The sequence below is a fragment of the Procambarus clarkii genome, chromosome 78 (genome assembly GCF_040958095.1).
Source record: "Procambarus clarkii isolate CNS0578487 chromosome 78, FALCON_Pclarkii_2.0, whole genome shotgun sequence".
NCBI classification, from domain to species: Eukaryota; Metazoa; Arthropoda; class Malacostraca; order Decapoda; family Cambaridae; genus Procambarus; species Procambarus clarkii.
Window position 1 is genome coordinate 9,256,764 of NC_091227.1, and position 16,050 is coordinate 9,272,813.

General features: G+C 48.6%; 2 long non-coding RNA genes across 2 annotated transcripts; both read left to right on the forward strand.

Annotated features, from left to right (window-relative positions):
• The first annotated feature begins 438 nt into the window (after positions 1–438).
• Positions 439–2,035, forward strand: LOC138357373 (uncharacterized). Its single transcript, XR_011224954.1, has 2 exons — positions 439–923; positions 1,314–2,035. It is a non-coding gene; the product is annotated as an uncharacterized lncRNA (long non-coding RNA).
• A 3,655-nt stretch (positions 2,036–5,690) lies between these two features.
• Positions 5,691–7,267, forward strand: LOC138357372 (uncharacterized). The gene is made up of 2 exons (XR_011224953.1): positions 5,691–6,155; positions 6,546–7,267. It is a non-coding gene; the product is annotated as an uncharacterized lncRNA (long non-coding RNA).
• Positions 7,268–16,050: the final 8,783 nt, after the last annotated feature.

The window sequence follows — 16,050 nt, forward strand, 5'->3', positions numbered from 1 at the left end:
TGTCTAGGTCAACTTGTAGCCTCATACTATCTTCCTCTGTCTTAATCCTCCTCGTAATTTATTGCATCATCATCAGCAAACAATGAGAGGAACGATTCTATACCCTCTGGGAGATCATTTACATACGTCAGAATCAGTATATATAGGTCCAAGGGTCCAAAGACTGAACCCTGCGGGACTCCACTGGTGATCCTTCGCCAATCTGAGGCCTCACCCAGCACAGTGACTCGTTGTCTTCTGTTGCTTAGGTACTCCTTTATCCAATGGAGTACCTTCCTTTCACTCCTGCCTGCATCTTCAGCTTGGGCACTAGTCTCTTGTGTGGTACTGTGTCAAAGGCTTCCAAACGGCTACACCCTGGCCCACCCTACGGCTACACCCTGGCCCACCCTACGGCTACACCCTGGCCCACCCTACGGCTACACTGTTATGATCTCAGCCTGCAGGAGAAACGAGTCTCCCTCCTTGAGAGTTATTCAGCAAGCCTGACCTAACTAGAAGGTCTAGCAAATATTGAGGTGATAACCCATATGAAAAATGGCTGGTTGGATATGTAAAACAATTTAAGATTATGGGCAGTAAGTAAGGAAATAGATAAATGACTGGCTAGGAGATGTGGACATTTTGCTGGAGGCGTGAGGCTCGCTTCTGGAGGACCTTGACCTCACTTGAGTGCCAGACATCGCAGGGGGAAGCCGCGCTCCGTTGAGCTCCCGTCAGAAGGGAACCCCTAGTGATATATCTCTAAGAGAAGAGAAGTGTGCAGACGTACCAGCTGTGGAATAGAGCTGGGGACGTGTGGTCTCAAGTCGTGGACGATAATTAGTGAATATTAAGCCGCCCGGAGGCATTATTGTGGGCTGTGTGGAGCGCCCTGACCAGACGCCGTCAGAGGGAAAGCGCCCTCGACCAATTAATCTGTGGTAAGCACGATAAACGCCAGTTCATAGTGATCACTTGTAGTTGGTCGTGTGCCCAGCGACAGTAGCAATGTTTATTTATAAGTTAGGCATGTTTTAATAAGGCAGAAAGCCTGAAATAAGAGAGTGGAGAGGGAGGAACACGGAGCGACGTCCGTCCCCTCTGAGCGCTGGCGGACGACTGAGGGAGCCTGGCTCCGGATGGAGGAAGACCCTCCCAGCGAGTGAGGACGCCGCCGCCAGGCGAGGTGGAGTATGGACCCGCCCAAAGCGGGGGAGTCCACTCTCACTGTATGTAGAGGACAGATAGAGGTTTGAGGCAAGCATATTGTGTGGTTATTTTTGTTTATGTGTTAAAGGGGAACATTTTATTGGAACGTCGATGGGTTGCAGGTTTGTCTTTGGGGAAGAAGTTGCTGAGAACTTCGAAGCCAGCAGATGATGTAGCTGATGAGACTCCAAGGTAGTGGAGCAGAGGACCTCGAGCTGTGAGGAGAAGCAGCAGTGAAGAGGAGTGTCACGTGCTTCTGTAGAGGTGGTGTAGCAGCCAAGAGAGCTGTGGAAGAACCTAACAGAAGGGTGAAGCACCGTAGTTGCACAAGGAAACTTCATGATAGCAGCCTGGAGGAGCTGCAGAGGATCCTGGTAGTGAAGCCCGGAAGAACCTAAGGATATTAGGGTTGTGAACTTCCAGAGGTGGAAGGGGAAGTTCTGGTGGATTACTAGTAGGGAGTTGATAGTGTTTGGTTGTCATTAGCGTGCAAGACGCAGTGAGAGGTGAGTGACTGTTGGCATTCTTATGTCAAGGAATTTTTTATACTGAAGTATCAATGAACATTTATACTGGTATATGTTATTGCATTCAAATGCTGATTTTCTATATATACATTATCTTGCTGATAGTGCAACAGTGTATGTAGGCTTGACCAACTTGAGGAGGTTAATGGTATCAGGTGGCGAACCAGGAGATAGGATACCCCTTGATAAGCTGATAATAGAGTTCTGATGGTGTTGGAGTGCAACCTGATTGTGATATTATAGAGTATAGGATTCATTATTATTATATGTGTGTATGTATCGTGTATGTGCTTTGTCAAGTAAATGTGTCACAATTTGCTGGTGTTTGCCCTTGTCCTAGTGAGGCTTCCCAGGAGGTAGTAAAGAAGGAGAGAGAAAGAACCAAGAACCACTGCTGTGGACAGGGTAGAAGGTAATATTAATAAGTCAAAGGGGGACCGAGGAGATCATATCACCTAAGGAGAGAGTGGGGAGTCACAGCGGCTCGAGTGGGTGTGTGCACGTGACAACGAGGCTAAGTGTTGGAGCCGCATCCCCTAAGCGTGTGACGTTGAGCCCCTCTCCAAGAGCCAGAAGCGCCAAGGGTGATCTCCTAGTATAAGCACTCTGCCGAGTTGTGGGTTGGGTTGTCCATAGAGAAGGATCGACGACGACAACACCAACCAACCCACAGTCTATAATAAATTGGGGGCCTGTCCGGGAGAGTGAACTGACACACCCACACCCTGTCCAAGAGTGGATTTGTACACCCTTGCTGAAATAGATAAACTGTGTGACCGCAGGTGTATATTCTCTCTTGGGAAGACTCACAGGACAAAGATGGATAAGGTGCAAGCATTTGTGGAGTCAGGCAAGCCTGAGGACTTGGAAGGTTGCACGAGGGATCAATTGAAACAGATAGCAGAAAAATGTGGCATCAGGTTGAAAGCATCTAAAGTAGCTGGGATGAAGGATGAGATCCTTAGACAGTTGAGAGCCAGAAGTGAAGCGGCAGAACAAGGAGCCCAGAAAGGAGCTGAAAGTGGAAAGGAGGATGATGGGCAGGATGAAGTGAGATCCCAGGGATCGAGTAGGAGCAGTAAGAGTAGCCGCAGTAGCAGGAGTAGCCGAAATAGGAGCTTGGAGAGATTCCAGTTAGAGCTCCAGATGCAGCGTGAGGAGAGACAGTTCCAGCTGGAAAAGATGAAATTAGAACTCCAGATGAAAAATGAAGCCGAGAAAGAAAAAGAGAAAACCAGACTGGAAATAGAAAAAGAAAAAGCCCAGGTCGAAAAAGAAAAAGAGAGAACAAAACAAATGCAGATAGAAGCGAATAGAACCTTGGCTGAGCAAAGGATCGAACATGGGTTGCCAGAGAGCACCACCCAGGTATCACACCCACCAGATGTTAGGGTTAGGGAGAAGGACATTCCCTTGTTTGTTCCCGAAGAGGCAGAGAGCTTTTTCGAGCACTTTGAAAAAGTAGCCAGCATCAAGGAGTGGCCACAGGAGGAATGGGCCCAGCTGGTCCAGTTAAGATTGACCGGTGCTGCCAGGGAAGCATACACCCAATTGTCACTGGAAGAGTGCCAGGATTATGCCACGGTAAAGAGCAGCATATTGCGCTCGTTTCAGTTAACCCCAGAAGCTTATAGGAAGCGCTTCAGAGAAATGATCAAAGTTGGAGCATGTACATTTGCTGAGACAGCAAGAGATCTGGAAAGACGATTCCAGAAGTGGATTGAGGCTGCTGGAGTTGGATCTTATGCTGACCTGAAGCAACTGATGGTCATGGAGAAGTTCTTGGAGATGATGCATCCCGAAACAAAGTTCAAGATCCAAGAAGCAGGGATAATGGAGGTGAAAGATGCCGCAGATAGGGCGGATATGATTACTGAAGCATACAAGAGCTTAAGGGAGAACAGAGTGAGAAGCGAGGTGAGACGCAGCAATGGCAGATCCAATGGAGTCTGGGGAGGAAGAAATTATGAGAGACCCAGGAGAGTCTGGGGTGAGAAAAATTTTGATAAATGGGCAGATAAAAGTAAGTACCCTAAAACTCAGAAGAGTAGGTCGCGCACTTCATCTGAAAGTGAAGATGGAGGAGCTAAACGAGAAACTGATCGGTATCCGGGAAATCAAGAGTCCAGTAAAGCTCCACAGAGTACGAGTAGTACGTCTGGCCCAAGGAACTCCAATACGAGTGGGCAGAGTCAGAGCCGCTTTGGTACATATAGAAGAGATTTTTCCCAGATGAGATGTTACAATTGTAACGGATTGGGTCACGTGATGCGAGATTGTCGGCAGGGCAAGAGAGTTGTGACCCTGGCCATGTGTGACCCCCGAAGCAAATATATCAATGTGTTCCAAGACAAACCACAGAGAGCGAACTTAGTGAACGAGAGGTATAGGCCGTTCATGAGCAAAGGTTGGATCAGTGTAGGAGGCCAACCTGAGGTAGAAGTTGGTATCTTAAGAGATACCGGAGCTAATCAGAGCTTGATTGCGAGAAGCCTGATTGGGAATGATCGACGGTTAGCTGGCAGTGGGAAGATGAAAGTATATGGGTTGTTGTCTGAAAGTGACATGCCCGTTTGTACTGTCCAGCTAAGGTCGGAATATGTGTCGGCAGAGGTGATGTTGGGAGTGTGCCCCGACATACCTGTTCCAGGAGTCCAAGTGATCTTGGGGAATGACTTGTGCGGGACAAAGGTGTTGACAAGAGTCATGGCGGAGACTGTGCCAGAGGAGTGCCCAGAAGGCCACGGCACGGGTGGGACACCTGAGAGTGTGAACCTGACTGACATCCGAGGAGATGAGTCAGGAGACCGCCAAGCCATTGAAAACCCTGTCTCGGTAGTGACGAAGGCAGAGGTGGCCGACGAGGAAGACACTGGAGAAGGTGAGACAGTGTCGATTCAGCCGGTGGAAGATATTGACGTAGACATAGCGTGGCTGTTTGATGAAGGTCCAGCCAAGGAAAATGAAGTCTCGGTGAGGTCAAAAGTGAGGATGACCCAGCCGAAGAAGAATACTGTGAAGAGAGCGGACCTGAGTAGAGCCCAGACTGCTGAAATTAAGGGTCGGAAGGTGAACGCAACTGTGCTGAGTAGGAATGAGGAAGGATGTGGACATACTGAGGACGGGAGTAGAGCGTCAAGTGGTCCACGAGCACAGAGGCATATGGATAGTGGAGTTAAGTTGTTTGAGATGTCAGGAGTTGACATGTTCCACAGAAAACGTGAAGAAAAGATAGTGAAGAAGAGTAATAACCGAGAAAATGAAAGGAGAAGAGACAGTATGTGTGGAGAGGTGCTTACGAGCACTCTGGGAGAGGCAAAGCGACATGTATGGTCGAGTGCTGTTGGATGTAGTATAGTGCCCGAAGAAACTTTTAGGGAACGAAGAAGAGTCGAAGGAGAAGAAATGGAGTGGTATAGAAGTGAAAAGTGTAGGAAGAGGATGATGATGCAAGCATGGAGGGATAGAAGAAAGCCGAGGACTCGATGGGAGTCGAACAGGATGAGGTCTCAGATAAATGAGGAGACGAAAAGGAGGAGCGTCGGTGAAGACGATGGAGTGAAGTATGATGACAGGAGACGAAAGTATAATGGCAGTAGATGGAAGAGTGAAGACGACAGAGGAGGTACAGACAGTAGATGTCTGACTCTGGACGTGAAGAGAAGACGAGGAAACGGAGGGTGGAGACAGTAAGTAGAGTGGGCCAATGGATTGCAGGCGTCCAAGGAGGACAGCCTAGCCAAGAGGTGCCAGAGAAGTCAAATCGTTTGTGAGAAGACCATGTTTCTGGAGAGTTGTGAGCCGGATGTTGCAAGGTGCAACGAATTATTTGTAGACTCCTAAGAGAGTATATGGGGTGAAGAACGAGACAGCGTGGTGGCGGATGTATTATCCCGAGCTTTGCCTCTGGAATAACTCTCAAAAATAAGGGGAGGGGAGTGTTATGATCTCAGCCTGCAGGAGAAACGAGTCTCCCTCCTTGAGAGTTATTCAGCAAGCCTGACCTAACTAGAAGGTCTAGCAAATATTGAGGTGATAACCCATATGAAAAATGGCTGGTTGGATATGTAAAACAATTTAAGATTATGGGCAGTAAGTAAGGAAATAGATAAATGACTGGCTAGGAGATGTGGACATTTTGCTGGAGGCGTGAGGCTCGCTTCTGGAGGACCTTGACCTCACTTGAGTGCCAGACATCGCAGGGGGAAGCCGCGCTCCGTTGAGCTCCCGTCAGAAGGGAACCCCTAGTGATATATCTCTAAGAGAAGAGAAGTGTGCAGACGTACCAGCTGTGGAATAGAGCTGGGGACGTGTGGTCTCAAGTCGTGGACGATAATTAGTGAATATTAAGCCGCCCGGAGGCATTATTGTGGGCTGTGTGGAGCGCCCTGACCAGACGCCGTCAGAGGGAAAGCGCCCTCGACCAATTAATCTGTGGTAAGCACGATAAACGCCAGTTCATAGTGATCACTTGTAGTTGGTCGTGTGCCCAGCGACAGTAGCAATGTTTATTTATAAGTTAGGCATGTTTTAATAAGGCAGAAAGCCTGAAATAAGAGAGTGGAGAGGGAGGAACACGGAGCGACGTCCGTCCCCTCTGAGCGCTGGCGGACGACTGAGGGAGCCTGGCTCCGGATGGAGGAAGACCCTCCCAGCGAGTGAGGACGCCGCCGCCAGGCGAGGTGGAGTATGGACCCGCCCAAAGCGGGGGAGTCCACTCTCACTGTATGTAGAGGACAGATAGAGGTTTGAGGCAAGCATATTGTGTGGTTATTTTTGTTTATGTGTTAAAGGGGAACATTTTATTGGAACGTCGATGGGTTGCAGGTTTGTCTTTGGGGAAGAAGTTGCTGAGAACTTCGAAGCCAGCAGATGATGTAGCTGATGAGACTCCAAGGTAGTGGAGCAGAGGACCTCGAGCTGTGAGGAGAAGCAGCAGTGAAGAGGAGTGTCACGTGCTTCTGTAGAGGTGGTGTAGCAGCCAAGAGAGCTGTGGAAGAACCTAACAGAAGGGTGAAGCACCGTAGTTGCACAAGGAAACTTCATGATAGCAGCCTGGAGGAGCTGCAGAGGATCCTGGTAGTGAAGCCCGGAAGAACCTAAGGATATTAGGGTTGTGAACTTCCAGAGGTGGAAGGGGAAGTTCTGGTGGATTACTAGTAGGGAGTTGATAGTGTTTGGTTGTCATTAGCGTGCAAGACGCAGTGAGAGGTGAGTGACTGTTGGCATTCTTATGTCAAGGAATTTTTTATACTGAAGTATCAATGAACATTTATACTGGTATATGTTATTGCATTCAAATGCTGATTTTCTATATATACATTATCTTGCTGATAGTGCAACAGTGTATGTAGGCTTGACCAACTTGAGGAGGTTAATGGTATCAGGTGGCGAACCAGGAGATAGGATACCCCTTGATAAGCTGATAATAGAGTTCTGATGGTGTTGGAGTGCAACCTGATTGTGATATTATAGAGTATAGGATTCATTATTATTATATGTGTGTATGTATCGTGTATGTGCTTTGTCAAGTAAATGTGTCACAATTTGCTGGTGTTTGCCCTTGTCCTAGTGAGGCTTCCCAGGAGGTAGTAAAGAAGGAGAGAGAAAGAACCAAGAACCACTGCTGTGGACAGGGTAGAAGGTAATATTAATAAGTCAAAGGGGGACCGAGGAGATCATATCACCTAAGGAGAGAGTGGGGAGTCACAGCGGCTCGAGTGGGTGTGTGCACGTGACAACGAGGCTAAGTGTTGGAGCCGCATCCCCTAAGCGTGTGACGTTGAGCCCCTCTCCAAGAGCCAGAAGCGCCAAGGGTGATCTCCTAGTATAAGCACTCTGCCGAGTTGTGGGTTGGGTTGTCCATAGAGAAGGATCGACGACGACAACACCAACCAACCCACAGTCTATAATAACACCCTGGCCCACCCTACGGCTACACCCTGGCCCACCGTACGGCTACACCCTGGCCCACCCTACGGCTACACCCTGGCCCACCCTACGGCTACACCCTGGCCCACCCTACGGCTACACCCTGGCCCACCCTACGGCTACACCTTGGCCCACCCTACGGCTACACCCTGGCCCACCCTACGGCTACACCCTGGCCCACCCTACGGCTACACCCTGGCCCACCCTACGGCTACACCCTAGCCCACCCTACGGCTACACCCTAGCCCACCCTACGGCTACACCCTGGCCCACCCTACGACTACACCCTGGCCTACCCTACGGCTACACCCTGGCCCACCCTACGGCTACACCCTGGCCCACCCTACGGCTACACCCTGGCCCACCCTACGGCTACACCCTAGCCCACCCTACGGCTACACCCTGGCCCACCCTACGGCTACACCCTGGCCCACCCTTCACCTCCCGGAGAGACTAATGATCTGCCTTACGACATTTAGTGATTAATAAAACTGTTGATGAAGGCGCCGCTGCCCTCGCCACATACGCTCTACGCTAACCCCACTCCCGCGGGTAACACATTTTTACGCCACGTTCTCCGGAGTATTATGGAGATACGCGCAGTTCCGCGAGGCGTAATTATAGAATTTTACGCAGTTGTCTGACTCGGGTTAAGTTTGAAGTGATTGTAAGTACTTATTGTTTCTAAGTTTTTACGTCAGACGGCGAGCAGCGGCGAGTAATAGAGTGGTTGATCAGACCACCTATCCAGAGGCCTTGTCAGAGACCGGGAAGCGGAGACATTGATCCCCGGAACCAGCACAAGGTAAACAAAAGGTTAGAGGTTGAGTAGTTGGATTATACGCATTTCTCAAACATTGGCGTAATGTTCTTTAGTCCAACTATCAACCCTTTCGTGTATGCAACCTCAGGCCAGGCTCGTTAAAGCGGCGGCCGCCCCTCCCCCCCCCCAAAAAAAAAAGACGCATTCCTCAGTTCTAATAGACTGTGTGTTAAGTATTGGTTTCTTCTCATATGTTAATATTATTATAAATTAATTTCTATGTATAGTTAGACGTAGGTTAGGTCAAGTGTTTAGGTTCTGTTGGCGATTATTTGTATCTACAACCCGTCCTCGACTCAAGTCCATTCCATCCAGCGGTCGACCCCACAGACGCATTCATAAATGTTAACATGCTGTTCATTCAAAACGGGAATTTTCTCAAGTATAAATTAATATTATAATATATTAGCATATTGTGTATATATAGGCATAGGATGCTTCACCAACGACAGACCACAATGCTAAATGCTTCACCAACGGCAGACCACAATGCTAAATGCTTCACCAACGACAGACCACAATGCTAAATGCTTCACCAACGGCAGACCACAATGCTAAATGCTTCACCAACGGCAGACCACAATGCTAAATGCTTCACCAACGACAGACCACAATGCTAAATGCTTCACCAACGGCAGACCACAATGCTAAATGCTTCACCAACGGCAGACCACAATGCTAAATGCTTCACCAACGACAGACCACGATGCTAAATGCTTCACCAACGACAGACCACGATGCTAAATGCTTCACCAACGACAGACCACAATGCTAAATGCTTCACCAACGACAGACCACGATGCTAAATGCTTCACCAACGGCAGACCACGATGCTAAATGCTTCACCAACGGCAGACCACGATGCTAAATGCTTCACCAACGACAGACCACAATGCTAAATGCTTCACCAACGACGGACCACAATGCTAAATGCTTCACCAACGGCAGACCACAATGCTAAATGCTTCACCAACGGCAGACCACGATGCTAAATGCTTCACCAACGGCAGACCACAATGCTAAATGCTTAACCAACGGCAGACCACGATGCTAAATGCTTCACCAACGGCAGACCACGATGCTAAATGCTTCACCAACGGCAGACCACAATGCTAAATGCTTCACCAACGGCAGACCACGATGCTAAATGCTTCACCAACGGCAGACCACGATGCTAAATGCTTCACCAACGACAGACCACGATGCTAAATGCTTCACCAACGACAGACCACGATGCTAAATGCTTCACCAACGACAGACCACGATGCTAAATGCTTCACCAACGGCAGACCACGATGCTAAATGCTTCACCAACGGCAGACCACGATGCTAAATGCTTCACCAACGGCAGACCTCGTGAGGGACACAGATGGCGGGAAGCTGTTGACGCTCTCTACCTTTTATCTAGGTGTTGGTAGTTCCCGGCATTAATGTCCACGCGGCCCGGTCTCTGACCAGGCCTCCTCCATGGAGGGTTAACCAGACTGTTAAGACACCGTTGCTCGCAGTATGAATCGCAAAAAGCCCGACATATCTCGCGGAATTAACCCAGAGAGTTGCAGGCGATGAGTCACAATAACGTGGCTGAAGTATGTTGACCAGACCACACACTAGAAATTGAAGGGACGAAATTGTCGTCCCTTCAATTTCTAGTGTGTGGTCTGGTCAACAACCCAGAGAGTTCTTTACTAAATTACCTGGATTTTAAACTATCCTTCCGAGGCGTATTCATTTTTAGGTCGCCCAGAGTGCCGAGTTAATAGTTTTACGCAGCTTCCGCACTCCGGTTTTTCTCTCATAGACGAGTGGCGTTGGCGTATACTGTACCAATACTTTTACAAAGCATTTGATATATATATTTTTTGTACCTATCACACAAGCGTCCAGATTTTTTTTTTTCATCCTGAGCTGTGAGGCGTTTATAAATGGTATTGAATAAAGTCATTTTTACGCAACAGTTGCTGGAAAATCAAATTTTTCCGACATAGTTCTGGAGGGACGTAGCGTGAGCGTTTCCGCCCGCTGAAGTGCTCGCCCCTGTATTACTCGCCAGTTTTACTGCGTATCACAGAGCGTATTGAAAGATGCTTTGAACCCCGTTCGGGCGCCGGTCGGCCGAGCGGACAGCACGCTGGACTTGTGATCCTGTGGTCCCGGGTTCGATCCCAGGCGCCGGCGACAAACAATGGGCAGAGTTTCTTTCACTCTGATGCCCCTGTTACCTAGCAGTAAATAGGTACCTGGGAGTTCGTCAGCTGTCACAGGCTGCTTCCTGGGGGTGGAGGCCTGGTCAAGGACCGGGCCGCGGGGACACTAAAGCCCCGAAATCGACTCAAGATAACCTCAAGATAGATAACCCCTGTTGACGCACGTTATCATGAGGTTATCTTGAGATGATTTCGGGGCTTTTTTTTTTAGTGTCCCCGCGGCCCGGTCCTCGACCAGGCCTCCACCCCCAGGAAGCAGCCCGTGACAGCTGACTAACACCCAGGTACCTATTTTACTGCTAGTTAACGTTATGCAACCTGGAACCAGGCGTATGGTGCTGGTAGTTACCAACGTAAACAATGGTACAAGAACTGTATCACAGATGTAATAACCCTCCACTCAAGTCCATTACATCCAGCGGTCGACCCCACAGACGCATTCACAAATGTATATTAAATATACAGTACTATCTGTATAGTAACTATAGTAAGAATAACCGTAAGAATATAACTTATAGACAAGCTACCAGGAAGATTAGGTTAGGTTAGGTTAGGTTCCTGGAAGTTTGGTGCCTAAGAGCTTAGGCCTGACTGGATAACGAGTGGCCTGGTGATTTGAGCAGTTGTTAAACATGTACTGAGGTGCCGCATTTACATCAGAGGGCGGGTACCAAGAGGGCATCAGAGAGCGGGTATCAAGAGGGGCATCAGAGGGCGGGTACCAAGAGGGGCATCAAAGAGCGGGTATCAAGAGGGGCATCATACGCCATATTAGCGAGCGTCAGGTTATCCTTCAGCAACTAGAACAACATCCCCGGACAATATGGGTTCACAAAAGCGCGCTCCTGCCTCTCACAAGCGCTAAACTACCATGTTATATTGCCTCAGCTGCCATGGAAGACAGGCAAAACGCTACACTACACACACAAATCACAATAACGTGATGCATCAATGAACAAATCCACAAGGGCCGTGACGAGGATTCGAACCTCTGTCTGTGAGCATCCCAGACGCTGCCTTAATCGACTGAGCTACGACATGGTTAAAAAGAGTTGAAACCGAAGTTTCCATGAAACCATGTCGTAGCTCAGTCCATTAAGGCAGCGTGTGGGGTGCTCACAGACGTAGGTTCGAATCCTGGTCACGGCCCTTGTGGATTTGTTCAGGCAAAACGCTGCTGTATTATACACAGACTTTGTCAAACTTTAGACAAGTGTGACCACGGTGTTATTGCGTACACAAGGTATTAATGGCAAAGTAGGGAGATGGATCTTTAACTTGCTAACGAACAGAATGTAATAGTCCACAAAGTAACATCAGTCCCACTGGGTACTGTATTTGCTTCAGGACTTTTTCTCCTCTCACATCGGACGTAGACAAGGATACAAACTACAGTACTGTATCATCCTTTGCAGATGACGCTAGGATTTTCCTGAGAGTAGACAATAGAGAGGACATAGCAAACCTCCAAACTTATGGCAATCGGGTCTTTCAATGGGTCGAAGAAAACAACATGTTGTTTAATGAAGAAAAGTTCCATTACGTGTAGTAACTTGCAGTTGGAAATATTAGAGGGACTGGTGTTAAATCAGCACACGGAAATACATCCCCACGAGACGAAAAAAACTAAATCTGTATTCTGTTGAGCACAGGCGGGAGAGATACATAACAGGCGGGAGAGATACATAACAGGCGGGAGAGATACATAACAGGCGGGAGAGATACATAACAGGCGGGAGAGATACATAACAATTTACACGTGGAAAATATTAGAGGGGCTGGTCCCAAACCTGCACACAGAAATAACACCACATGAGACCAGAAGGCATGGCAGGATGTGCAGAATACCCCCGTTGAAAAGCAGAGATGCAACAGGTACTCTGAGAGAGAACTATCAACATCAGAGGCCCGAGACTGTTCAACACGCTTCCACTACACATAAGGGGCATAACTGGCCGACCCCTCACAGTGTTCAAGAGAGAACTGGATAAGCACCTTCAAAGGATACTTGATCAACCAAGCTGTGACTCATACGTCAGGCTGCGAGCAGCTGCATCCAACAGTTTGGTTATCCAGTCCACCAATCACGAGTTCTGGTCAGAAACTGGGCGGCAGGGACAGTGATCCCCGACCTAACAAGCGCTGTAAATATTATTTTGTAAGACGTATTACAGCGTGTTGGCCCGGCATGGTATCAAGTCGCAAATGAGTGGAACGGACTTGATGAGGGAGTTGCCGAAGGCAATTCGATACAGTTGTATATTTGACAAGAAAACCGAGTGAAGTCAATACACTGAACTACTGATGGTCGAAAAGCGGGGCTTCAGAGCAGATGCTCGACCCTGCAAGTATTATTAGGTGAGTACACACACACACACACTAATTCTCAGAGGAATTGATAAGGGTAGATAAAGACAGGCTATTTACCACAAGGGGCACACGCACTAGGGGACAGGTGGAAATTGAGTGCCAAAATGAGCCACAGGGACGTTAGAAAGAAATTTTTCAGTGTCAGAGTAGTAGACAAATGGAATGCAATAGGAAGTGATGTGGTAAAGGCTGACTCCATAAACATCTTCAAGTGTGATATGATAGAGCCCAGTAACATACTGGAGTGAACGATGTGGAAGAAAATGCAGAATAGAACCAGTGAGGAGCAGAGGTGCCATAGACACAATCAGAGAACACTGTATAAACATCAGAGGTCCGCGGTTGTTCAACGTCCTCCCAGCGAGCATCAGAAATATTGCCGGAACAACCGTAGAGATCTTCAAGAGAAAACTAGACTGTTCTCTAAAAGACGTTCCGGATCAACCGGGCTGTGGTGGGTATGTGGGCCTGCGGGCCGCTTCAAGCAACAGCCTGGTGGACCTAACTCTCACAAGTCAAACCTGGCCTCGGGCTGGGCTTGTGGAGTAGTAGAACTCCCAGAACTCCATCAACCGGGTATAAACCAGGTACCAGTAGCCTCAGGAACCTGTACATTAGTTGACTGACAGTTGAGAGGCGAGACCAAAGAGCCAGAGCTCAACCCCCGCAAGTACAATTAGGTAAGTACACACACACACACACACACACACACACACACACACACACACACACACACACACACACACACACACACACACACACACACACACACTATTCATAATTTTAAAACTAGATATGATTGGGAAACAGGACTGGAGTCATTGCTGTAAACAACCGATGGCTCGAAAGGCGGGATCCAAGTGTCAATGCTCGATCCTGCAGGCACCTGTATAGGTGAGTACACACCAGCATTAGCGGCATATGCTTGAGTGGCCAACATAAGAACTGCCTTTAGAAACTTGTGTAAGGAATCGTTCAGGACCTTGAATACCACTTATGTCAGACCAATCCTGGAGTATGCAGCTCCAGCCCGGAGTCCATACCTAGTTGAATATAAGACAAAGTTAGAGAAGATTCAGAGGTATGCCACCAGGCTCGACCCGGAACTGAGAGCTGTGAGCTACTAGAAAAGCCAAGGGAGCTGAACCTCACGTCCCTGGAAAACAGAAGAGTAAGTGGAGACATGATAACCACCTACAAAATTCTCAGGGGAATTGACAGGGTGGACAAAGAAACTCTTTAGCACGGGTGGAACACGAACAAGGAGACAAGTGGAAACTTAGTGCCCAGATGAGCCACAGAGACGTTAAAAAGAATTTGTTTAGTGTCGGAGTAGTTAACAAATGGAATGCATTAAACAGTGATGTGGTGGAGGCTGACTCCATACACAGTTTCAAATGTAGCTATGATAGAGCCCAATGACGCGAGAATCTGTACATCAGTTGATTGACGGTTGAGAGGCGGGATCAAAGAACCAGAGTTCAACCCCTGCAAGCACAAGTAGGTGAGTACACACAAACACACACACACACACACACACACACACACACACACACACACACACACACACACACACACACACACACACACACACACTGAAGCTCATATCAAGAGGATAACATCAGCAGCATATGCCAGGTTGGCTAACATAAGAACGGCCTTTAGAAACTTGTGTAAGGAATCTTTCAGAACATTATATCCCACATATGTCAGACCAATCCTGGAGTATGCGGCTCCAGCATGGAGTCCATATCTAGTCAAGCATAAGACTAAACTGGAAAAGGTTCAAAGGTTTGCCACCAGACTAGTTAGTACCTGAGCTGAGAGGTATGAGCTACGAGGAGAGACTACGGGAATTAAACCTCACTTCGCTGGAAGACAGAAGAGTTAGGGGGGACATGATCACCACATTCAAGATTCTCAAGGGAATTGATAGGGTAGATAAAGGCAGGCTATTTAACACAAGGGGCACACGCACAAGGGGACACAGGTGGAAACTGAGCGCCCAAATGAGCCACAGAGATATTAGAAAGAACTTTTTTAGTGTCAGAGTGGTTGACAAATGGAATGCATTAGGAAGTGATGTGGTGGAGGCTGACTCCATACACAGTTTCAAGTGTAGATATGATAGAGCCCAATAGGCTCAGGAATCTGTACACCTGCTGATTGACGGTTGAGAGGCGGGACCAAAGAGCCAGAGCTCAACCCCCGCAAGCACAACTAGGTGAGTACACCCACACCCACCCACACACACAGATGATCCTGCAAATGGACTTTTCAACTCCAATCTCTGGTCAACGAGCACAAAATACCACACTTTAAGATGAATATGGTCATCATTTTAAGGCTGGAACTCCCTTCCCTCACCCTCTCTTACTCTCCCCTTCCGTTGAGGCAGTCATGGGAAATATGGCCGCTCCTTCCCCTCTCATCTCCCGCCAGCCTCCACAGCCTCGTCAAGGCAATTGTATACTGCTGTTCCTGCTTCCTATCTTTATTTTCTTCCCTCCATTTTCCCTGCGTCCCTCCCATCTCCCCCTTCTTCTCTATCCTCCCTCTCTGTACCCTCTCTTAACTGTCTGCTTGAACAGGTGAGAGCGTTCTTGTTTACTCCAAGCTCCAGAGAACCATTCGCCAGGGAGGGATAGGGGAAGACCAAGGAGGGAAGGGCCACATAATGGGGGCGGTGGATGGGGGAGGGGAGCACATAATGGGGATGGTAATAGGGGGAAAGGGGGGGCACATGCTGGGGTTCAAGTCCTGGCAGTCATTCATCATCGCTGCTGCTACTCGGACACGAAATGAACTCAAGTCCAGAGAGCAACGGTCCATAATGGTGGAGGTTGTGGGGAATGGGGTGGCAAGAGGAGACGAGGGGGGGAGGGGTCGACGAGGGGGGGAGGGGTCGACGAGGGTGGGAGGGGTCGACGAGGGTGGGAGGGGTCTACGAGGGGGGAAGAGGTCGACGAGGGGGGAGGGTAGACGAGGGGGGAGGGTAGAC